The sequence below is a fragment of the Balaenoptera ricei genome, chromosome 20 (assembly GCF_028023285.1).
Source record: "Balaenoptera ricei isolate mBalRic1 chromosome 20, mBalRic1.hap2, whole genome shotgun sequence".
Taxonomy (NCBI): Eukaryota; Metazoa; Chordata; class Mammalia; order Artiodactyla; family Balaenopteridae; genus Balaenoptera; species Balaenoptera ricei.
This window is the reverse complement of record NC_082658.1, coordinates 123,915-147,875: the sequence shown is the minus strand read 5'-3', so window position 1 is coordinate 147,875 and position 23,961 is coordinate 123,915. Positions and strand designations below refer to the sequence as shown.

Sequence of the window (23,961 nt, the reverse complement as noted above, 5' to 3'; positions counted from 1 at the left end):
TGTATTGAAGTCTGTATTTATGAAAGTTACTGTGTTGGCTTTACTTTTGCCCTGATGTTTAGGAGAAAAGGAAAATTACCTAGTGAAGTTATCAGAATGTAATTACTCATGATGTATCACTGTTTGCTTTAGGTCTACTGCTAAAAGCACATGTACAATGCTTGTGTGACAATTGGGTATGAATAATAAAATGTATGGCCTATATAAAGCATTTTCTCATTAACATTACCTCTGAGCATGTTCATGATACCTGATCAGTATTCCCCCAATGTGGATTAACTAGGCAAATATAAAGGAGGCCTAGCACTGAAGGACATGATCTACACCTGTGCCAAACAGCTGAATCACTCTGGCATTGAGGGATTGATATTTTGATCATGAATGCTCTCTATTGAAAGACTTGTAATCAAAAGGGAAAAAAACTTCACGTATTGAGGTGTGAGGAAGTCACTCTGGCTTATACATGGTTTAACTTAAATTTTATTGACCAAAGTGGGCTGTTTTGTAGCCTTTCGGACATGCATTGTACATCTGCTTTGGCATCGAGGAGGGGAATGCATTTGACAGTCAAAAAGGAGTTAACTATGCTTCAGACATCCAAGGTAAAGCTAAGTGACCATTGTAGATGTGATTTTAGATGCATTCCTGTGTTGTTTTTTTGTTTTTTAAGATTTTTTTTTTGATGTGGACCATTTTTTAAGTCTTTATTGAATTTGTTACGATATTGTTTCTGTTTCATGTTTTGGTTTTTAGGCCATGAGGCATGTGGGATCTTAGCTCCCTGCCCAGGGATCAAACTGGCATCCTCTGCATTGGAAGACAAAGTCTTAACCACTGGACTGCCAGGGAAGTCCCCACATTCCTGTATTGCTGAACTTGAATTTCTGAGCTATGTCAGACTCGAAATGCCACTAGCCATTCTCAAAACAATGTCTGCTGGTAGCTGCAACTGTACGTTTTCAAGGACTCCTCTCTTAACTATTAAATTTTAAACAATGACGTTAGATCAGATACTAATAGAAAGATGAGACATATGTGTAGTGGTCAATAGCTCCTGTTATGGATATGTTAATACTACATCAGAAGTTAAAACCTACTTAGGTAAAATTAGACAACTGGCTACAAAGTCTCTCCGAAGTGCCAGTTCCAGACTGGGTTTCAGACTTATTCTCCTGAATTCCTAAGGAAATGAGATCTACTTTTACTATTAAAGTTTCAGTTGTTACCCCTCCTATTTTAACTGGGTTGGTTGCACCAAAATGGCAGACCAAGGGATTGAGATCTTAATCATACGAGTCTCAGATCCAGGACTTGGAACTCAAATATTTGTAATTTGGTATCCATTCCCCCAGATTTAGGCAGGACGACCCCCTGCCCCCAATTTCAGCAGGAAGTAGCCAGAGCAGTTGTTGCCCCGTTGCCTGAAAGATGTGGGGAAAGATAAAACTGAAGTGGGGATTAAAACTGAGTCCCCTTAAAACCGAGGAGGAGTTAAACTGAGCGGGACTTTGTGGGTCTCCTGGGCACAGAAGCCTTTCTGCGTGCCTCCGAAGTTGTTTGTAGGGAATAGACTAGACACTCCAGGACCTTCCCTGAGTTCCAAAGGGCAGATTCGAACAGTTGCTAATCAGGGAAGGGAGGGGATGCAAAGACAGGGAGGAACAGTCAAGAAACAATAGTGCAGCCTTGAGGCAGGGTCCTGCTTCTGCCTCAAGGGATACACATAACAATATTTTTGAGCTCCTTAAGGAACTAAAACCCCCAACAAATGGAAGATGTTAGCATTCTTCATTCCAGAGAAGCTCATCAAGAGACTATCTGAGGCCAGATTAAAGGAGTGCAGGCCCTGTATACACCCTGATCCTTATCAGCAACCACACCCTTGAACCATTGCTATAAAACACCTCACCAAATCCTCCTGCACTGGGACTCACAGTTGTTGAGGGCACAAGCCTGCTATGTCCTCCATTGGCTGGCAGAGTGATCAAACTAATCTTTTCTATTTCTTCCAAAACACTGTTCTTGAGATTCGGTTCAAAACCGGTGCAGAGAGGCTGCTTATTCAGTATCAGTTAGGTACAGAGTCAGGCAGTTTGTTAGAAACAGTGTCAGGTCTTTAGTTATGGAAAGCCTCAGGGAATTAGGGAGGGACAGACCAAGATATTATGGACAGTGTCAGAGCCTTAGTTAGGGAGAGTGTCAGGGCATGACGTAGGACCAGCATCAGGACCGTAGTTAGGATCAGCATCAGGGTCTTAGTTAAAGACATTGCCAGGACCTGAGTTAAGCACAGCATCAGGGCCTCCATTAGGGACAGGGTCAGTGCTTGAGTTAGGGACAGCCTCAGGGCCTGAGTTAGCGATGGCCTCAGGGCTTACTTAGGGACAGTGTTCGGACTTTGGTGAGAGTTGCCTCATGACATTACCTAAGGGTAGTGTCAGGACTTTAGTTATTGACGGCATCAGGGCCTATGTTAGGGACAGCTTCAGGGCCTTAGTTAGGACCAGTGTCAGGGCTTGAGTTAGGGACAACATCAGGGCTTGAGTCAGGGACAACATCAGGGCCTGAGTTAGGGACAGCATCATTGCCTGAGTTAGGGACAGCATCATGGCCTCTGTTAGGGACAGCATCAGGGTCTTAGTTAAAGACATTGTCAGGTCCTGAGTTAGGCACAGTGTGAGGGTTTACTTAGGAACAGTGACAGGACTTTGGTAAGAGATGCGTCCCGACATTAGCTAAGGATAGTGTCAGGACCTTAGTTACTGATGGTACCAGGGCCTATGTTAGAAACAGCTTCAGGGCCTTAGTTAGGACCAGTGTCAGGGTCTTAGTTAAAGACATTGTCAGGGTCTGAGTTAGGCACAGTGTGAGGGCTTACGTAGGGACATTGACAGGACATTGGTAAGAGATGTGTCAGACATTAGCTAAGGATAGTGTCAGGACCTTAGTTATTGAAGGCACCAGGGCCTATGTTAGGACCAGCTTCAGGGCCTTACTTAGGGACAGTGTCAGGACCTTAGTTCAGAACATCAACAGGGCTTAAAGCACAGCGTCGGGGCCTTACTTAGGGACAATGTCAGGGCCTAGTTAGGACTAGCGTCAGGGCCTTAGTTAGGGACAGCAGCAGGGTCTTAATTAAAGACATTGTCAGGGCCTGAGTTAGGGACAGGGTCAGGGCCTGAGTTAGGGACTGTCAGGGCCTGAGTCATGGACAGCTTCAAAGCCTCAGTTAGGGACAGTGTCAGGGCTTACATAGGGACAGTGTCAGGACCTTGGTAAGAGATGCATCAGGATATTAGGTAAGGATAGTGTCAGGACTTTAGTTATTGACAGCATCAGGGCCAATGTTAGGGACAGCTTCAGGGCCTTAGTTAGGACCAGTATCAGAGCCTGAGTTAGGCCTAGCATCAGGGTTTGCGTTAGGACTAGCATTAAGGCCTTAGGTAGGGACAGGCAGGGCCTGAGTTAGGAGTAGCTTCAGGGCCTTTGTTAGGGAAAGCATCAGGGCTTTTGTTAGGATCAGAGTCATGACATTAGCTAGGGACAGAGTCTGGGAAAGAGCTAGGGATAGTGTCAGGAAGTGAGCTAGGAATAGTGTCAAGATGTTAGTTATTGAGAGCATCAGGGCCTGAGTTAGGACCAGCATCAGGGCTTGAGGTAGGGACAGAGTCAGAGCCTGAGTTAGGGACAGCCTCAGGGCCTGTGTTAGGGACAGCCTCAGGGCCTTAGTTAGAGACAGAGTCAGGACCTGAGTTAGGGACAATGTCAGGGCCTCAGTGAGGCCTAGCGTCAGGGCCTTAGCTAGGATCAGCATCAGGGTCTTAGTTAAAGACATTATCAGGGCCTGACTTAGGCAGAGCGTCAGGGCCTCAGTTAGGGACAGCTTCAGAGCCTGTGTTAGGTACAGCATCAGGGCCTCACTTTGGGACGGCATCAGGACTTTATTAGGGACAGTGTCAGGACCTTGGTAAAAGATGCATCAGGACATTAGCTAACGATAGCGTCGGGACTTTGTGACAACAGCAGGGCCTATGTTAGGGAGAGTCTCAGGACCTTATAGGGACAGCGTCAGGGCATGAGTTAGGACTAGTGTCAGGGCCTGAGTTAGGACTAGCATCAAGGCTTTAGTTAGGGACAGTGTCAGGGCCTGAGTTAGGACTAGCATAAGGGCCATATTTAGGGACAGCATCAGGGCTTTAGTTAGGATAAGAAGCAGGACATTAGCTAGGGACAGCATCAGGTTAAGGGCTAGGGATAGTGTCAGGAAATGAGCTAGGGATAGTGTCAAGACCTTAGTTATTGAGAGCATCAGGGCCTTAATTAGGACCAGCGACAGGGCTGATGTAGGGACAGTGTCAGAGCCTGACTTAGGGAGAGCAACAGGGCCTGATTTAGGGACTTCGTCAGAGCCTGGGTTAGGGACCATGTCAGAACCTGAGTGAAGCCGAGTGTCAGGGCCTGAGTTAAAACTAGCATCAAGGCCTTCGTTAGGGACAGTGTCAGGGCATGTCATAGGAGCAGCATCAGGGCCTTTTTTAGGAGCAGCATCAGGGTCTTAGTTAAAGACATTATCAGGGCCTCAGTTAGGGACAGCTTAAGGGCCTGTGTTAGGTACAGAGTCAGGACCTCTATTAGGAACCTCCTCAGGGCTGTACCTAGGGACAGCGTGAGGGCTTACTTAGGGACAGTGTCAGGACCTTGGTAAGAGATGGGTCAGGATATACGCCCAGGATAGTGTCAGGACTTTAGTTATGATGGCAGCAGGTCTTTTGTTAGTGACAGCTTCAGGGCCTTAGTTAGGGACAGTGTCAGGGCCTGAGTTAGGAGTAGCATCAAGGCCTTAGTTAGGGACAGTATCAGGGCATGACTTAGGAGCAGCATCAGGGCTTTCATAGGATCAGCATTAGGGTCTTAGTTAAAGACATTATCAGGGCCTGAGTTAGGCACAGCGTCAGGGCCTCAGTTAGGGATAGCTTCAGGGCCTGTTAGGGACAGCGTCAGGGCTTACTTAGGGACAATATCAGGATCTTGGTTAGAGATGGGTCAGGATATTAGCTCAGGATAGTGTCAGGAATTTAGTTATTGCCGGCAGCAGGGCCTATACTAGGGATAGCTTCCAGGCTTAGAGACAGTGTCAGGGCCTTAGTTAGGACTAGGCAGGGCCTGAGTTAGGAGTAGCATCAGGGCCTTAGTTAGGGACAGTTCAGACAAAAATAAAGATACTCATTTGTGGACAACATGAATGTTTATACCTTTCAGTGACTCATCTTTGCCATCCTTCCAAAAGCTTGCTACATTTAAGAAATGTTAGCTACATTGTCATAGTTATGTAAAAGGTAACTAAGATTAAGAGATCAGATGCAGAGTTGGTGTGGGGAGGAATGATGCCTATGTACGGATGGTCACATTTTTAAGTGGAAGAATTAAAAAGGGGAACTGTAACTTTCACGTCTTATCCAAACAGAGGTTTCTGCTGACATCAATAGAACCCTTATTTTACCAGCAATGCAGTTGAGCACATATACTAACAGTAAAAGGGTTATATTGTATTTTACTCGATTGAAAGGAAAAAGGGGACAGCACTGCTTCGCACCCGTTAACAATGTGATATCAAAATGGAAACACGTCTTTTAGGATGAAGTCTAATAAATAATTGAGAACCACTGTGATGCCTGACACTTGACTACCAAATACTCACATCTAACAGTTTTTAGACTGTCTAACAGAAGATAAACATATACCCAAAAATAGACCTGTATTCACCTAGATTTGAGATACAAATTCTTCTTCTCTCTTTGCTAATTAAAGGGAAAGAACAAGGTATTTCTTACCTGCACATGATTTCGTGTGTGAGCAAGACTTGGCACATTTCTGGGTTCTTGTCTTGGCCTTCAATATACTATGGCCTGTAAACAAAGGCACAATTTGAGCTAAGAATGTAACCAAGTAGCAGAGGACAAACTACCACAATCGAGTTCTTGACCATTCACCACTGCTGCAAGGCCAACTGGCTTTCAGAGCCAAAGGCCTCACTGGGCTGATTGTTTTAAGACAGTTGTTAAGGATCAACCCAAATTGAGTGGAAGGGGATATGTTCCTCTTTGTCCCATCAACCACCTTATTATAACGCACATCTTTGGATCCTTGTATGAGATGGGCTTCTGCCGTCAAGACAACCGCAATTCTCTCTTCAATTCAGAATAAAAATAAATCTAACCAATGGGGAAGGAAAAACCCAGAAGGCTTAGCAGACTGAGATACTAGTGATTTAAAATATAGAAAAGCACATGGATTTTATTTTTAAATGATTCGTATTTGTCGCCTCATTTTACTACTTCCAACTCCAACATGTAATATTCTAGAGGTAAGTAGTAGAAAACAAGTGAGGGTATGGTTAATGAGTCCACTCACTGTCTTGAGATGATCCATCAGTCGGGAAATCCTTCCTGCCTACAGGTTGAAAACATGTGCTCTCGGGGGTGTATAACCACCCAAACAGTAATACTCGCCCGCATATGCTGGGGGAAGGGCAGGGTTGGGCGGGGAGTTAAGCCATAGTTATCTCCCTCAACTAAGAAGAATTATATCTGACTCTTAATATTTGGAGTCCCAAACCACCTCCCCAGCCAAGATGTTTTTTGTCTGTTTTTAGTAATATGTGTACAAACATGTTACTTAAGGTCACCGGAAGTTTCCTTGAGACCTCTGCTTACTGGAAGATCTACATGCTGATACCTGGGCCAAAGAAAAGCTCACAGCTATGGGTAGAGCAGTGCTCTGCATGGGGATACATTTTAACTAACTTAACAATGTAGTACTGCGTAATACTAATGTAACACAGCTTCAGACTGTTAATAAAATTACTTTCACACAGTCAGATAACTCCCAATTTCTTGGTGACGAAACTACTTAAATTAACCAGAGACCATCCTTTTTTTAGGACACACAAAAACTGCAGTAACTAACTTATAGTTATCTGGAATGTGCTTGTTTATGAACCTGAGACTTTTAGAACTGTAAATGATGGAGGACAGCTTATGACACTATGTGTGCAGACCCTCAGAGCAGGCTCTGGCTTTGTTACCTAACTCCATTACAAAACAAAAATTGCAACAAATTAAAAAATGAAAAACCTGTATAAGGAGAAAACATTTCTCTACCATTGGCCCATCAAAAGCATTTTTTATGGTTAGCCTGTTATAACCCTATATTTTTTAATGTTTTATTTTGCCATAATTTTAGATGTATAGAAAAGTTGTAAGGATATATAAAGAATTCCAAGATACTCTTTTTTTTTTAAAGACACCAATTGTATTTGAATATTTGTTACTTTTTTAAAATAATTAATTAATTAATTAGTTTTTGGCTATGTTGGGTCTTTGTTTCTGTGCGAGGGCTTTCTCTAGTTGTGGCAAGCGGGGGCCACTCTTCATTGCAGTGTGCGGGCCTCTCACTATCATGGCCTCTCTTGTTGCAGAGCACAGGCTCCAGACGCGCAGGCTCAGTAGTTGTGGCTCACGGGCCTAGTTGCTCCGCAGCATGTGGGATCTTCCCAGATCAGGGCTCGAACCCGTGTCCCCTGCATTAGCAGGCAGATTCTCAACCACTGCGCCACCAGGGAAGCCCCCAAGATACTCTTTACCCAGATGCCTCAAGTGTTTACATTTTAGTAAATTGGCTTTATTCTTCTTTCTTTCTCTATTTTCTTTTCCTGAACCATTTATTAGTTAACTGCAGACATGCCCTAAATACTTCAGAATGTATTTCCTTAAAACAAGGAATTCTCTTACATAACCATAGCACACTTATCTGAATCAGAAAATTAACATTGATACAATACAATAATCTAATCAACACCTGAGATTCACCAAATACCCAATAATGTCCTTTATAGCAAACAACAAAACCAATACCAATCACAGCATTCAGTTGTCATATCTCCTTTAAAAAGGAATATTCCTGAGTCTTTGTATTTCATGACACTGACATTTTTGAAGAACACAGGCCATTTTGTAGAACATCCTCAATTTGGGTTTGTCTAATGTTTCCTCAGGCTTGGACTAAAGTTCTGTAATTCAGGGCCGGAATACCACAGACATGCTGCTGAGTTCTTCTCCCTGTATCACATCACACTGTCAACTCGTTCCACTAATGCCAGTAAACTCTGACCATTTGGTTAAGGGGGTGCCTGCCACCCATCAGAGAGCACAGCCAGATTTGTGTACTGTAAAGTTACTACTTCACTTTAAGTAATTCATAACTATCTTCTGGGGAAATCATCTAGATTATGTTAACATCATATTATGACTTAAATTTTCACCCATTAGTTTTAGCATGCACTGATGATGCATTCCTGCAATCTTAAAAGACCTTTTAAATACCCAAGAAGTTGCTTTACTCAAGAAAATGCATTAAGTAAATTGAAAATGTTTTAAAAACCAAAACTTACATCTGCCTGCTTTATTTACTGCAATCACTGCTTTAAAAAATCAAAGAAACACTGTAAATAACTGATTAGATCTCATACATGGTACTAAAAAATTCTATCATGCATTTCTGCGAAATCCTATTATCACTACATGTTTTCTATGTTCTCTTAATACCCCTGAAAACCTCTGGTTCAACTTTAGTTTTCTGTCGTGCTAAACTAATACAAGTAACTTGGTAAATAAAATTCACAGGTATTAATGGGGTTTTCCTTCCTGTTTAAAAAAAAATTGGTTTTGGGAGGAGAAAGGAGTATCAATTACATCAGACCTCATTTTGAGTCTTTCTAGATAATACCAATATTATTTTTTACTGAGGCTGCTGGTTCCACTGAAATCAGTGGGCCTGTGATGATACTCAGTTAAAGATATGCTGCAGTGAAAATATGTTGACGACCCCCCCAGACAGTAGATGATCCATGGTCTCCCAGGTATTCCATGTTTTTGTCTTTGGTGACTGAACATCATTCGTTGAAGGCCCAGGGCCTCCGTAATACATCTCTACCAAATGTCAACCTGCCACTTCGCTTCTGGCAGCGGAGTCAAAATGGAGAATCTTTCTCTACATCAATCATAGAAAAGTGAAAGCATGAGTTTGGATTTGCTCAGAAATAGTTAAACTCTGGGTATGGAGGAAGCATGAAGTTTCTTCTGTCCCTTTCCTTGGGGCCTCAGCAGAACAATACTTTTCAGCACATAAACACAGACAAAGAAGTGCTTGCTGCTTCTGTGACTTCTGAAATAAAAACAAGTGAAACAGAGAGTCTTTTCTCTCTCCTAAGGAGTAGAACTAAAATCCTGGAAAATAGAGTAATAATCTAGAACCTCAGTGTAATAGAGTTAGCTATACAGTGAAACTCTGTCAAAGGCAGCTCCACCTCCAACCTCGCCTAAGGAGTTTTTGTTACTGAAAACGCTTGTTAAAACACACACACCCGGGCTTCCCTGGTGGCGCAGTGGTTGAGAATCTGCCTGCCAATGCAGGGGACACGGGTTCGAGCCCTGGTCTGGGAGGATCCCACATGCCGCGGAGCAACTGGGCCCGTGAGCCACAACTACTGAGTCTGCGCGTCTGGAGCCTGTGCTTCGCAACAAAAGAGGCCGCGATAGCGAGAGGCACGCGCACTGCGATGAAGAGTGGCCCCCGCTCGCCGCATCTAGAGAAAGCCCTCGCACAGAAACGAAGACCCAACACAGCCAAAAATAAATAAATAAATAAATAAATTTATAAAAACACACACACACACACACCCACACACACATACCACACTATCATATAAAAGTATGGTCCAAGAAATTGACATTCTGATGAGATCCAACATATGAAAACAGGATAAATCTATTTTGATGAATGTCTCCGATGTAGAGTGTCAACAATAAAACAGACTTTTAAAATATGTCAACAAGGGCTTCCCTGGTGGCGCAGTGGTTGAGAATCTGCCTGCCAATGCAGGGGACACGGGTTCAAGCCCTGGTCTGGGAAGATCCCACGTGCCGCGGAGCAACTGGGCCCGTGAGCCACAACTACTGAGCCTGCGCATCTGGAGTCTGTGCTCCGCAACAAGAAAGGCCGCGATAGTGAGAGGCCCGCGCACCGCGATGAAGAGTGGCCCCCGCTCGCCGCAACTAGAGAAAGCCCTCGCACAGAAACGAAGACCCAACACAGCCAAAAATAAATAAATAAATAAATAAAATTAAAAAAAAAAAATGTCAACAAGTTCTCCCTCCAGCTTTCACACACATCAAATCTCTACCATGTACATTTAGTATACACGTCAAGACTGGTTCACAGTTCAGCAAACACAGACTTCGAGCCTAAAAGGAAAGGGGTCCTCTAACCAGCTTAGGGAGAAGTTTCTGCTTGTTTTCCCAATTTAATATGTGCCTCTGTGGGGTGTGAGTGAAGCTTGTTGAGGCGGGGTCAGTTGGGAGATCACAGAAGCATATAAACAGCATTGACTACTTTAAGTGAAACCATTTTAACAGACAGCTGGTTCAGGACCCAGACAATGGAACACCAAGAAGAAGGCTTATCTTCGTCCTCCATAGTAAGCCACGCGTCTGCTCACTGGGAGGAAGGTCGGTCTGCCGTGAGAGCGACAAAGACAACAGTGGTTTGAAGAAATCAGTGTGTTCATCAGGAGTAAGGATGGGAGGCCTGTTACAGAGATGGGCGGGAGGGGGAGAGAAAGCATATCAAATATATTATTTAAATAAATGAATTGATGGTGAAGCAAGTTGAGGTTTTAACCTAAGAAACAACAACAACAACAAAATACAATATCAAATAGAAAACGATGTTTACATTAATCCTGCCAATGCAAATAAATCCCTTAAGGTGGCAGGAATGCTTGTACAGGAAAAAAGTAAAAGAATAAACAGCACGAACTTCATGTCAACTTTAAAAACCTAGTGAAATTGATAAACAAGTTGTCAAAACTTGACATATTTGGAGCAGATTTATTCTTCTGATATACCAGCCTCCCTTAATGTTCTCCTCTAATGAGCATAATGAAAATATCACAATTATTTTTAATTGTTGACTTTCTGATTGAGGGTTTTTTCAAGCATAATTTTTTATAATTAACAAAAATGAAGGAAAAAATAGGAATTGTTAAACTTTCACATTCTTACACAACAATAGTGCCAGAAGGTTTGCTGTGAGAGGATGAAATGCCATCAGTTTCAAATGCCCAATTACACATTAACCTATACCATCTTTGAAAAGAAATCAATCAATAGAAAAAATCTGCCTCTGTTACCACTGTTTTAGAAGGCATCTTGTGAACTGTGGTTCATCTCCACCTTTCTAAAATATCACTGGGTCTTAAAAGTTAATTGAAACTTACTATGGATAAAGAGCACACAGTAAAACAAAAAATACAGGGTGAACTTACACAGGGATCACACTTCAATGGCATGCCAAAAGAAATACAGAGAATTGAGCACAGTTTTCTTTGTTTACTTTTCAAATAATTTTAACTCTTCGTGTTCCATGCAAAAATAAAGTGGGCAAAGAGAATACTTTTGACTTTGGTTCATTAAAATCTGAAAGGTTTTTAGGAACAAAATGTTTTCATTAGGAGTCTTTCTTGGTTTACAAACCAACAATCGGAGACTTGTCCTCATTAATTTAGAAAGACAGAAAGAGAGAATGAAAGGAAAGAAAGAAAGGAAGGAAGAAAGGGAGGGAGGGAAGAAGGACGGAAGGAAGGAAGGGAGGAAGGAACGGGTAGATAGGTTACCTATAACTAACAAAAACTCCTAATTTTCCATTTAAATCAAAACAGTAACCTTGAAAATACATCACTCTTTTTTCCAAATACAAAATAAAACGCCAAACCTAATTTGTCACCTTAAAGAATACATTCATGAATGTACAAAGTATCTCCTTCAACCAGAAGTAAAGTGTCCTCTAAATACAGACTGTCAACACGACTTTGGCAGCAAATTACCAAGAATCAAAACTAATAAAAAAAATATGAACACCTACATTATCAACATGCTGTAATATTAATCATTACTTTCAACCACCAAGTTCCACTGCTCGTCATTAAAAAAAAAAAAAGTGTTAGCTAATGCAGTTTGAGAAATTTCCAGTAGGTGAGGGAGCCTTAGTTAAAAATTAACCTGTGCCAAAGAAAACACTACAAATTTGACGTTTCATAAACAACTGTGTCAAACAGCGATCCAAAATTAATAGTGAAATAAAAAATTATTTTGCTTCAATTAGCAGCTTGGCTACTGGTGAACAAATTACAAAGATGTAATTTAAGCTCAGCAGCTAAGCAGGCCTGTTTGCAGAACTGAATTAGGAAAGTTGCAAAGGAATGACATCATATTCAGTATGCTGTTCAGTTACATCACAGCCCTGAATAAAAAGAGAATGTGTACCAAAAGCAGTTAGCTTCAGAATGCATCTTTTGTGTCTCAAAGAAATAAAATCTCTCATATTATTCAAACACCAAGATAAAAACTGAATCATTCTAACAATATCATGCAATATTTCTCTTTCTAGCAGTAATAAAAGATATTTCACTCATATGATAACTACATTTACATTTATATTAGTAGATACAACTGGCTTTCTCAACTCAATGGGGTAATAATAGTAATAATAATAAAATAATAAAAGCAGCTAATTTATTAAGCACTTAATGTATGCTAGTCACTGTTCTAAGCACTTTCCATGTATGAATTCATTTAATTTTCACAACTGAGCTTCCAGGTAGGTGCTACCATTACTTCAGTTAGTTTCCAAATGCTTACATATTTTAATAACTAAGACCAAATCATTCTTGCTCAACAACTATATAAACAATTCACCAACATCGAGATACTCCTTCATTCCTCTCAGCAATATAAGACACAAGAACAGACTATCCGTGTAGTCATACAAATTCGATAAATGCATCACTACTAATACGTTCGTTTTAAATGCTGTTCAAACATTCACATGGAAACAGCTCTAGTGTAAATATCCCCAAACAAATGGCTGTATATTATCCAGGAGGCAGCAGTTGGACCGCCAGACTGGGAAAGTACTAGGCCATCTGGCTCCAGCAATCTCTCCAAAACCATCAGCTTTGTTTTCACCCCCAGACTCCAAACAACACATTTTCCACTGTGATGAGTTTACATTTTCCCAAACACAGGTCCTGATCATGCATAAAAATTCCAAACTTCTTCATTCCTCTATGTGCAAGGAAATTCAAATCACCTGCATTTTTGACATGTTACCAAAGAAGAGAGACAGCTGCTAAAATATGGCTCCTAACTATAAACTTGCCGTGTCATTTTTTGTTTGTTTGTTTCCCCAAATATATGAAAGAACCTCTCTGCTGGCCTAGTTGAATTCCTTAGGAACTTATTGATAAACTAAAAATGTGCTTATCTACCAATGAAGAACCATGAACAGAAAGGGCTGTTAATCAAATCTATGTAGCTGTGGCAGGATATGATGAAACAATCAATAGGAAAAAATGCACTTGCATCAATAACTTAAAGTACCAGGAACATCAAAACAAATATATAAAGATTAGCTGGAAAGAGAACTATGACAGCAGTTCTGATTATTGTACCTTAGACTTCCCACTGTGCTGGGACTTTTTAGGGGTCCCCTCACAATATCACCTACCTTCAAATCCATACACACAAGGATTATGTGACTTACTATTTTTCCCTTTCCAAAAAAGAGCTTTGGTTTGGGGGCAGGGAATGTTTTGTTTTTGATAACTTTATGGAATTTGGTACTCTCGTTGAATTGTAAAAATGTCCCTTTTTTCAAAGCAAGATGGTAAGAGGGCAGATAAGTTAAAGGTTTTTTAAAAAAAAAAACTAAAGATAACTCACTGAAGCAATCACAGAATGTAATTATATCTCAAATACTACAGGAAAATCTGAACTGAGGCACATTAAAACTCACACCTCTCCCACTGAGTTCATTTGAGTTTCTGCAGTAGATACTGTTTCCGGATGCAACAGCCATAAACTTCTGGATCCTACAGGCCTTTCTGCATGCTCACTAATGGAATACCAAAAACAGCAATGACAAAAAACAAAAAAAAACCCTATTTTTAGTCCAGCTAAACTTGGTTTTGAAAAACCCTTCCCAAAAGCAAGCTTCTTATTTTCTAGTTGGTGGACAAATATTTTAAATATAATTATATCCTTAGTGTTTTATAAGAAAAGCATAGGGATAAGAGGGCTCAGATCCTTACACATTCACTTCTAATAAAGCTTTCCCTTTCCTGGTAGAGTCCAAAATTAAGAGTCATTACCCCAAATAGTGTAAAGAGACACTTTGAAAAGGTGTGAAATACTGTGTCCTACCAATACATCTTGGTTGACTGAGTACATTTCTGTTTGATCTCAATGCTGCTAACTCCACCCAAGATCACAAACATTCTATGAAAATATAAAGTGCACAGTTAGTTTTGAATTTTGCTTGCCAAAGATTCCCTTCAAGTTTTAACCCCAACTTGTGAGTCAAAGATATGACATCACATACATAAAGCTGCATCTCTGATGTGAAAAATGTTATGATAAATAAGCAGCTAAGAGAAGACACTTGAACTATGCTTAGATATTCCCACTGAAATTTATGATGTTATTAGAACTCATCACATCACTGAAATTATTCCATTCTGCACTCTAAATTCAAAATCCTGAGTCAATCTACCTGGAAGAATTTCACAGGGGAAAAAAAAAAGTAACCATTTAATCGGTCACCTTATGTCAAGACTTACTTCTGATTGAAGGGGTCACTGCACACTTAACTAAAATAAAAAATTTAAGAAATTTAAAAATCAGACTTGGCATTTAATTATCACAGAATAATTTCAAGCTAGATGAGAATCCACTGTTTTACTCATCAAAGCTAAAACATAATAATTATGTCACAGCTAAGGGCTTCCCTGGTGGCGCAGTGGTTGGGGGTGTGCCTGCTAATACAGGGGACACGGGTTCGAGCCCTGGTCTGGGAGGATCCCACATGCCGCGGAGCGACTGGGCCCGTGAGCCACAATTACTGAGCCTGCGCGTCTGGAGCCTGTGCTCCGCAACGGGAGGGGCCGCGATGGTGAGAGGCCCGCGCACCGCGATGAGGAGTGGCCCCCGCTCGCCGCAACTAGGGAAAGCCCTCGCACAGAAACGAAGACCCAACACAGCCATAAATAAATAAATAAATAAATAAATAAAATTAAAAAAAAAATTATGTCACAGCTAAGGAAAGTCACGCTCTTCACGCTGACCTGCTTTTTGAAGACTATTGTATTAGCTGTGTACACAAGAAGCTAACCTACTTCCCAAACTCTTACAGCACATAATCAAGGAACAAGCAACCGGATAACAGGCAGGGATTGCCTTTCAAAGTAAAAGCTACAGAGAAGGCATTAGACAACTATTATGAAAGCAAACAGGTATGCCTGGAAAAATCTTTTTTCTTGATATTTTTAGACTAAATTCAGATAATTACTAAGCCTTTTGTTCAGGTCACTCCCCACCAAAATATATAATTGCCTACATTTATAATTTTAACTTTCAGTGAGATGTCACAGTATGGCAAGTAACTCTCTTATACCTGCTATTACTACACTGTATCTTATTCTGGTCCCATCCCCACCACGATAGAATTTATGAAACCAAGCAGTCAAAGAATGCCTTAAGCTATAGTTTTTCTTAAGCTCTATGACCTTGTTAGTAAAATGATATTAGATGTATTGCTTTATAAAAATCAAGATTATTCTTCCTCCTTAGAAGGGTGTGTAAAGTCAGTTCATTTCATAATGGGAAGATCAATTCTTGCGGCGCTCTTTGTTTACGGGGCCTAAAATAAAGTTTTGAGAGAAGTTATCACTTCAAACGTGTCCTAATTTTGTGCACCTTACAGCTGTTCACTTCATAGAGTTGCCGATAATTTAATATTTAAGTGGCCAATGTTTCACAAGCAGACAGGTCTTACATACTGGTTTGTGGGGAGTTTTTATTCTTTAAAAAATAAACTCTAATAAGCACATAAGGAATATGTATTAGAAATCATACTTTCCCTCTCCCCCTCCCATCTTTTCTTTCCTCTGATGGGAATGGCAGGAAAAGATATCCAGGGTATCAAAGACAACTTTTTAAAAACAAAACTCCACTTAAGACATTTTTGTTTTGCTATCATTTGTTTTAAAAGTTACTGAAATCAGGCTTTTGCATTTTTTTGCTTGGCAGGAAAAAAATTTAACAAAATACAGAGCGTCCAAATCAAAAGGAATTATCCTATGTGATGATCAAAACCAGTATAGTAATAATAATAAAAAACTAGTAATACCAAGAGTAAAAGTATAAATGTACGTTTACTCTGAACAATCAACTAAGGAATAAAACAGATCTTCAAGAAAGTCAAATATTTTAGGCTAACAACTTGAAATAGATTTCAAGAGATATGTATTTATCATTTTAAAAAATACATGTCATACCCTCATGTTTTTCACTTGGTTCACAATGAAATATGAAGGTAATAATTACAATTAGCTGTTATTAAATTGGTTCTTGCTGAGTAGATTTTAAAACTCCCAACAGGTTATTAACGTGCATTTTGTACAACATATTTAAGCCATGGGTAACTAAAAACAATTTTTAAATATGCATGTATACTCTAATTTGAAACCTTCCAAGCCAGTATGTATGAAAACTACCTCCCTTATTTTAAAGGGAATGTTTTAGAACCGCCACCAAGCGAACCAGTCTTAACCCTCTCACTGAATTGGTGGTTAGTACACAATGGTTAACTTTTCTCTTTGTTCTGATTTCTGTCCCCCACCCAATAAAACTGTCTTCTTTTTTGTAACTAAATCCTCCAACTACCTAACCAGATATTTAATTCCTAAACTTTTTCTTAAAATTAAAAAATGTTCCTGCGCCTCGTAACAATGTCAGACCTCTTTTCTGACTCGCCTCATAATTGTGTCTTTTAAACCATAACTCAACCTTAATGTATACTGCTCGGCACCCGCGTGCTGGGAGCGTAAGAAAATGCCGTCTATATACCTTTAAGACCACAAGCTCGCTCACGCTGCCTGGCTTCTTGCCAAACTTGGAGGCAAAAGCAGGGGGATTTTTGCAAGATAGCTTCTAACAATTGCCGCTCCGTCTTCCAGCACTACCACCACCACCATCTCTTCTTTAAAAAATGTGTAGAGTGGGGCAAGCGCGCTCTCAGACCACCGCACCGTTCCCGGGGAAGCTGCCTTTGCCCCTCACCCGCTTCCTCTACCTCTGCCCCCCGGGCGAGGCCCTGAAGGTTTGGGTTTCACAGTTCAGCCCGGTCTGCACCAGGGTCTCTGGGCACCTTTGCGCCCCCTGGGGCCCCCCGGCCGGGTCAAAGGAAGTTCAGCCCGTACTCTGCCCGAGCAGCACCCCGCAGCCTCAAATCGCAAGGTCTGAAGTTCCCTCGTAAAGAAGGAGCCGCCGAGCCGCCTCCCCCGCGCGGCGCGTCCACGCGCTTCGGGGCGCTTGCAAGGCTGCGCTGAGCGCGCGGGCCGCCCTGGCATTGAGAGTTCGAGCCCCAGCCCTCCCGCTAAGGAGTAGCCGGCTTCTTGACTCTCCCAAATTCCCCGCGGCGCGAACTTAAGGAACTTACTTGTTTTGTCATGGAGTCAATGAGGCGAACGTAGAAATCCCGCTGCGTCCTCATTCCTGGGGGAGGGGAGGGGCGGGGAACGAAGGAGAATTAAGTGAGAGCGGATCTGCATGAAACAAACACACAAAGAATGGGGCTCCGAGGCCGATGGAAGGCCGACTGTCCCGGAGAAGCACAGCCAGGACCCCCTTCCCCAGTTCCCGGACGAGGGCCTCTGGCCCAGCGCGAGCGCGTTGGAAGGCAGCCCCGCCCCCAAGCACAGCAGCTGGGAATCGGGCGGACCCCGCCCCCCCCCACCCCCATGTTCTCTCCCTTCCCACGGCTGGAGTCCCTCCGCGTGCTCTCCGGGAGCCACCAAGGCCCTGATCGCTCTAGCCCCCTGAACGCAAGGGACCTGGGCGTGAAGACTATGCTAAGCGGAGGAACCCGGCCTTAGGACGGGGAAGAGGAAAGAAAGCGGCCCAGCGGGGCCAAGGCGCCACACCTGGGCCCAGGTACGCGCTCGCTGATGCGGCCGCCCTCGAGCCACTCAGGTGAAACCTCTTCTGGCGGAACTTAGGAGACGCCGGTTTACCCCGAGGATGGCGGATGACTGAGATTTGCTCCCGGTCCTCGTCCACCGGAAGCTCCCCGCGCCCCCCACCCTCACCCGGAGCCCCGGGGTGCCGGCGCAGCCCCGACGGGAGCCTCACCACTGCTGTGGAGGAGCTGGAGCCGGTGGTGAATCCCGTTATCGGTCTTTTCGCTGCTGGCGTCCTGGGTCGCAGCAGGACGCACAGACACAAGAGGCGCGGGAGGGAGGTCGGCGTGAGCTAGTGGACCGACTTCGAGGCAACTTTCCCCACGCGGGGACCCCTGGCCTGGGAGCCGGACAGGCCCGGAGCAGCAGAAATTGCGGCCAGCTGGGACCCCTCTGCCGCCCTCCGACCCTTACTGCTCCAACTTTCCAAAAAAGTCCGTGGGGCGCGCACGGGCGATCCCGTTCCTGGGGCCTGGGGGCTCGAGCCCGCGCCAGCAGAGGCAGGAGCCGCGCGTGGGCGCGCGGCCGAGGGCGGGTTCGTCCCGGCGCCCTTGACTCTGGAGTGCGAAGCCGGGCTCGCCTCTCTCCATCCTTCGGGACTCAGCACGAACTTTTCTGCAGCAGAACCTCAGGAGCTAGGAGCCCGGGTTCGCCCGGAACGGGAAGCGGCTTGGGGGACCCCGCGCGGGGGCGTGTTACCGATGCTTTGCACTCGCGGGGGAGCGCGCCCCCCGAGGCGCCTGGGCCTGCTCCCCGGCCGGGGGCGAGGGGCAGCGGCGCTGCGCCCACTTACTTCTTCCTTCTCCACGAACCCCACCAAGGCTGTCCCCTCGATCTCCGCGGGCTGGCCCTGTCTGTCGTAGAGGGCCAGGACGAAGCGGAATAAGGTGGATTTCCGCAGATTGGAAGCGGCTGCTTCTCAAAGTGAGCCCGGGCCAGACCCACCCCGCTGCGGCCAAAGACGCAGTTAGACGGCTCAGCGGGACCACAACCGCGACGCCTTGCCACCCCTTACACACGCGCGTACCCTCCAACACCCGCCTCCTCTCCCCCAAAACGCCCCGTGGGCCCCCTACACGCCCCCTCAGGCGCCCCGGGCCCAGCCGGCGACGGGACATGCGCGCTCTCGCCTGGCCAGTCCTCCCCGCCGAGGACCTGCGCGCCCCCCGAGCCCGACGAAGAGGTGTGAAAGTTTTGCTTGGGTTTTGTGCAAGAGACAATACGCTGTACGCGTTTACTCCGACCTGAAGCGCGGTGCGTGGGGAGGAAGAAAAGTAGCGGTGGATGAGGTGACGCGCGATCGTGGAACAAAGCCGGCCGTTTACAACGTAGACGGAGGGTGGGCATGGGAGTTGGTTCTCGCCACCCCCTCGAATCTCCCGTGGGCAGGTGAGAATGGATGGGGAAAATGCTCAGCTCCTCGCTGCAGCAGCCATCCTCCGGGAAACCTCATGCGCCCCCCCCGCCCCCGGCCAGCCGCGGGTGCCCGGCCTCGGGGAGCCCTCTGTCCCCCCCGCCCCCAAATAAAGCATGTGGAGAAAAAGGATCTGCGGGTGGAATTCAGAGCAGTCAGGAGTGGTCGCTGGGGGAAAGGGAATTGGGGATTTTTCTTAAAAGACCTGTCCTGACAAAGTTTCGCTGTTCCGCAGAAATCCTCACACCCTTTCCAGAAATCCTATGGATAAGGGCTGACGGCTGAGCGCGCCCTCCCGGGGGCTGGCGCCGGGGGCGCAGGGAGGCCACTGACAGCCCGACCTGCCCAACGCAAGGGCGCGCGCACACACACGCACACACACACACACTTTCGTTTCTAGCCCAGTTACCCAACTCACTCTCACTACCAACCACCCCCATCCTTATTATCATCGGGGATGGGAACAGTGTTGTGGACACTTGTCCCCAGCCCGGAGAAGATGAGGGTGATGTAATTAGTCATCTTCATTCTTCCCCTTCCGCCCTCTCTGGGCCGGAGAGAGCATGGAGCCACCAGATCTCCCATTCCCCCAAGCCCAGCTGGTGGCCTAAAAAGGGGGGGGGGACACCATTTCTCACTTGGGACCAGGAGTCCCCAGAAAGGGTACCGAGGGTGCCCAGGAAAGTTCCCCCAGGTCAATCTCCAAAGGCAGTGCCTCTAGGCCATACAGCCTAGCATCCAGGAGCTGAGAGCGGCAGAGGGGCTAGAAGGGGCCATGGTCATAGACGGTGGGGAAGACTTTCAGGAGACATCAGAATTAAAGTTAGGAGTTGCTCTTCTTCCGGTGGACCAAGAAAAACTGAAAGCTAAAGGGAGAGGGAGGGAGAACCAGAGACGAGAAATAAGAGATGATTCTAAGGGGACATGGAAAGAGAAAAGGGGAGAAAAAGGAGGTAAGAGAAGGAAAAAGAGGAAAGAGGAAGAAAGAGTGAAGAAAGAAGAGGAAGGAAAGAAGGAAGGGAAGGAGAAGAAAGGGGGAAAGAAAGGAAGTAAAGAAAGAAGGAAGAAAGGAAGGAAAAGGAGGAAGGAAGAAAAAGGAAGGAGAAGGAAGAAAAGAAGAAAGGAAGGAGAAGGAAAGTTTTTTAAAGGGGGAAAAGGAAAGAAAGGAGGAAGGAAAAGAAGAACGAAGGAGAGGAAGGAGGAAGGAAAGAAATAGAGAAGAAAAGGCAAGGAAAAGAACGAAGAAAGAAAGAAAGAAAAGAAAGAAAAAAAGAAAGAAAGAAAACAGAAAAAAATAGGAAAGGAAAGGAAAAGGAAGGAAAGAAAGAAAAGACAGGCGGCCTGAAAAGAAACAGCAATCACAGAAAAACACAGATATCCAACATCATACTGGTGAGACGCCTCTTCAGGCTTAAAACAAAATGAAAACACTCACAGACCAGGCAGGGAAAAGTGCCGGTAAAGCGCGGGCTCCTCGCAGGCAGCTTTTGGCTCTGCGGCCGCAGGCAACCAAGACAGAGCGGCCGGGGAGCGCGGAGCCCCGGAGACGAGCAGAGCCGAGCGGCAGACGCGCGAGCGCGGCCCGGCCCCGGGGCGGCGGCTTCCGCTACCACCTCCGGGCTCTGCTGCTCGCGGCTTGCCTCCCGGCCGCGGTCCCCGAGCGGTACTCACTCACCTCCGCGTCGCCGTGTGGCGTCCAGCACCCCGGCGCCCTGCATCCACGTCCGCGCCGCGTTCCTGCCGCTGCCCAGCGGCTCTTCCTTCATGCTGCTTCCACTCCGTTGGATCCGTTCCTGAATCCCAAACATGAAAACAACCTTTTCTTGTGGAAAATCTCCTCCCCCTTGAAAATTTGAAAAAAAAAAAAAAAAGGAAAGAAAAACGCCAGCCAGAGATTTTTTTTTTTTTTTTTTTTGAGTCGTTGAACTCGTGCTAGAAGATCAAGGCCGGCTGGAAAGCAAATTTTTAAAAAATGTAAACCTTCGCTCAAAACTGAGCGATAACCCGAAGGAAAAAAAAAAAAGGAGAGAAAAAAGGAAGAGGAAATCCAACAAAAAGACCAAAATTTAAAAAACAGAGATGTATGCTTGGCTGTTGGGGGTTGTTTGGTTGGTTAATTTTTGGTTTAGGTGCTCTTTTTTTTTTCTTTTTCTTTTTGTAATGATCACAGGCCGGTGGAAGACAGGAGGGGCTGGAGTTTCCTTTTGTAGAGGTACCGTTCACTTGAAGAAGCAGGAAGAAAAAAAAAAAACTCTGATGGCAATTTAAGAAATAATAGACTCAACTCGCGCTGCCGGCTTTGCTACTTCAAGTGTCATTTTCCGCTACCAGGCAAGTTTTTCCTCTCTCTCTCTTTTTTTGTTTTTTTCCTCCTTCTCTCCCAACCAAAGATGTTTCTTTCCCTTCAGTGCGTATAGATGAGGAGGACGCTGGTTGCCCTAGACAGATACACCAGAGAGGGAGAGTGGGGTGGGGGGAAGGGGGAGGGGGGTAGGGAAAGACAGAGAGGAAAGGAGAGGAGAGGAGAGGGAGAGAGAGAGGTGGACCCTGCTGAATGGAGATTGTTTTCTCCTTGCTAAAACAGAAGTGATTTGCAGGCTTTCCCTATGGAATCCAGTTTGGCTCTCCCCAGAGCTAAACACAAGCACACTAACCCCAAAGGGAGGAGGCGGGGCCCGCGCGGCAAGGGCCCGCCCTTTCATTTGCATAACGCCATCCTTCCGCCTCGCCGCAGCCAATCGCGGCGCAGGAGCCTGGGGCTCTCTGCGCAGGGCCACGCCCCCTCATTAACATCCCTCTCCGGCTGGCGCAGGGGAGCTGGCCAAAGTTCCTCGCAAAGTGGCGCGCGAAGGATCGCTTAGTGCCCGTGTCCGAGCTGGAGAGGAGCGGGGCTGAGCTGGGCAGAGCCGGGCAGGAGAAGGGAGGCAGAAGGAAGGGGAGGAGGATATTCTTCTCAGGGATTTGAGCTGGGGTCTGTCTGCATCCCGGCCACTGCAGTCCGTTAAGCATCCTCGCCGAGCCCTGAGCGCGCTCGAGGCGCACAGGCTGCGCCCTCCCGGAGTCGTGTCCTGCTCCGCTGTTCTGGGACGTCGGGGGCAAAAGTGGAGGAGCCGGGAGAGCCCGGGCGGAAGCAGCAGGACGCGCATGCCAGGCGCCCACCTCTTCGCTTGAGGAGGGTTGGTGGGTTGGAAAAATGGGTGTGTGAGATCGGCGCTGGGAGCTCGCGGACGGCACTGCCTCCACGCTGGGAGGGAGGGGTGGACCCTGGGCCCCGGCAAGCAAGGCGCCGTGGATCCCCAGGGAGTGGGGGACCCGGGCTCTGCCCCTAGTCAAGCCACTGAAACACCTCTCGTTCCGCCGCTAGCCTGGAGACCGCCGGCGTTAGGCACCGTCCTCACATGCTCACTTCTCTGGAGCATCCCGCGGGATACGTAAACCACCGTTTACCTAACGAATGCTCGCACTGGAGCTGTGCCAGGCTGCGTTTTAAAATTTGCTCGGATTCAATCCCCACCCCCTCATCCCCGCCCCCCAAACAGTTTTTCCCTTAGAGTAACTACCAAAGCAAAAACAACGTCTCTGATTAGTTATCTGGTGTAGAGTTTCTCTCTTCCTCCTTCTTTCTGTTAAAATGGGGGGCTTGAACAAACCTTCCCCCCAACTTCGGCCTCTGCCACCTGTCAAGAAAGAGAGAGATTGGGGAAGGAGGGAATGAAGGGAGGGAGAGAGGAAAGAAGGGAGGAAGGAAGGGAAGACGAAATGATCTCCTTCCTCAGACTTTTCAGCATATACGCTTGTGGCTGGCAAAGGAAATAGGTAGATGTTTCTGGGTAACATGCCCCATCATTTTAAAGCAGGCTGTAACCTCTAATAAGCACATGGTGAACTTCTGTTTCATTGCCCTCAAAGGAACTCCCTGACTGCAGCCAAGTCTGCTAAGGGCTCCTTCGGGGAAATTGTCTGCCAGAAATCCAGGTCCCCTTTCTGCCGGCCTTTCTTGGCCCTTTGATTTAGGGAGCTCGTGGGGTCAGTGATGGAAAAGTACACATGCCCATGTTGAATGGAACGGAGACAGGCAGAAGTTAAACTTAGTACTCTTGGCAGAGCAGGAAAGTGGGAGCCACTTCCAGATTCGTAACCTAGTTGAAAGACTGTGTTTCAGGCCTGAGGATACATGGCCACTGTCTTCAACACTGCTTTATCTCTTGTGCACAAAGCCTGCCCAGTCTCATACCATTTAATTTGGACCACTTCATGTGCTGAGCTCTTCCTCCCTGGTACCAGAATTAATGCCATTTCCTCCAAGATGCTCTCGAAGAGATCTGTTTGATCCATCAGGATCCCCACACCACCCGCCAGAGTTCCTGGCACCCAGTATACGTTCATGAGAGGTACGTTGGTGGAAACACTGGAA

The 23,961-nt window shown here is 45.6% G+C and overlaps 1 long non-coding RNA gene and 1 pseudogene across 2 annotated transcripts in view; one reads left to right on the top strand and one right to left on the bottom strand.

The window, feature by feature from the left end:
• LOC132355557 (uncharacterized) overlaps nt 1–5,664 on the top strand; it is a 35,923-nt gene extending 30,259 nt beyond the window's left edge. For both annotated transcript variants that reach the window (XR_009499657.1, XR_009499656.1), the window contains exon 4: nt 754–5,664. This is a non-coding gene — a long non-coding RNA (uncharacterized LOC132355557). The remainder of the gene's footprint in view (nt 1–753) is intronic.
• Nucleotides 5,665–5,827: 163 nt separating this feature from the next.
• LOC132355828 (transcription factor COE1-like) lies at nt 5,828–21,355 on the bottom strand (annotated as a pseudogene).
• Nucleotides 21,356–23,961: the final 2,606 nt, after the last annotated feature.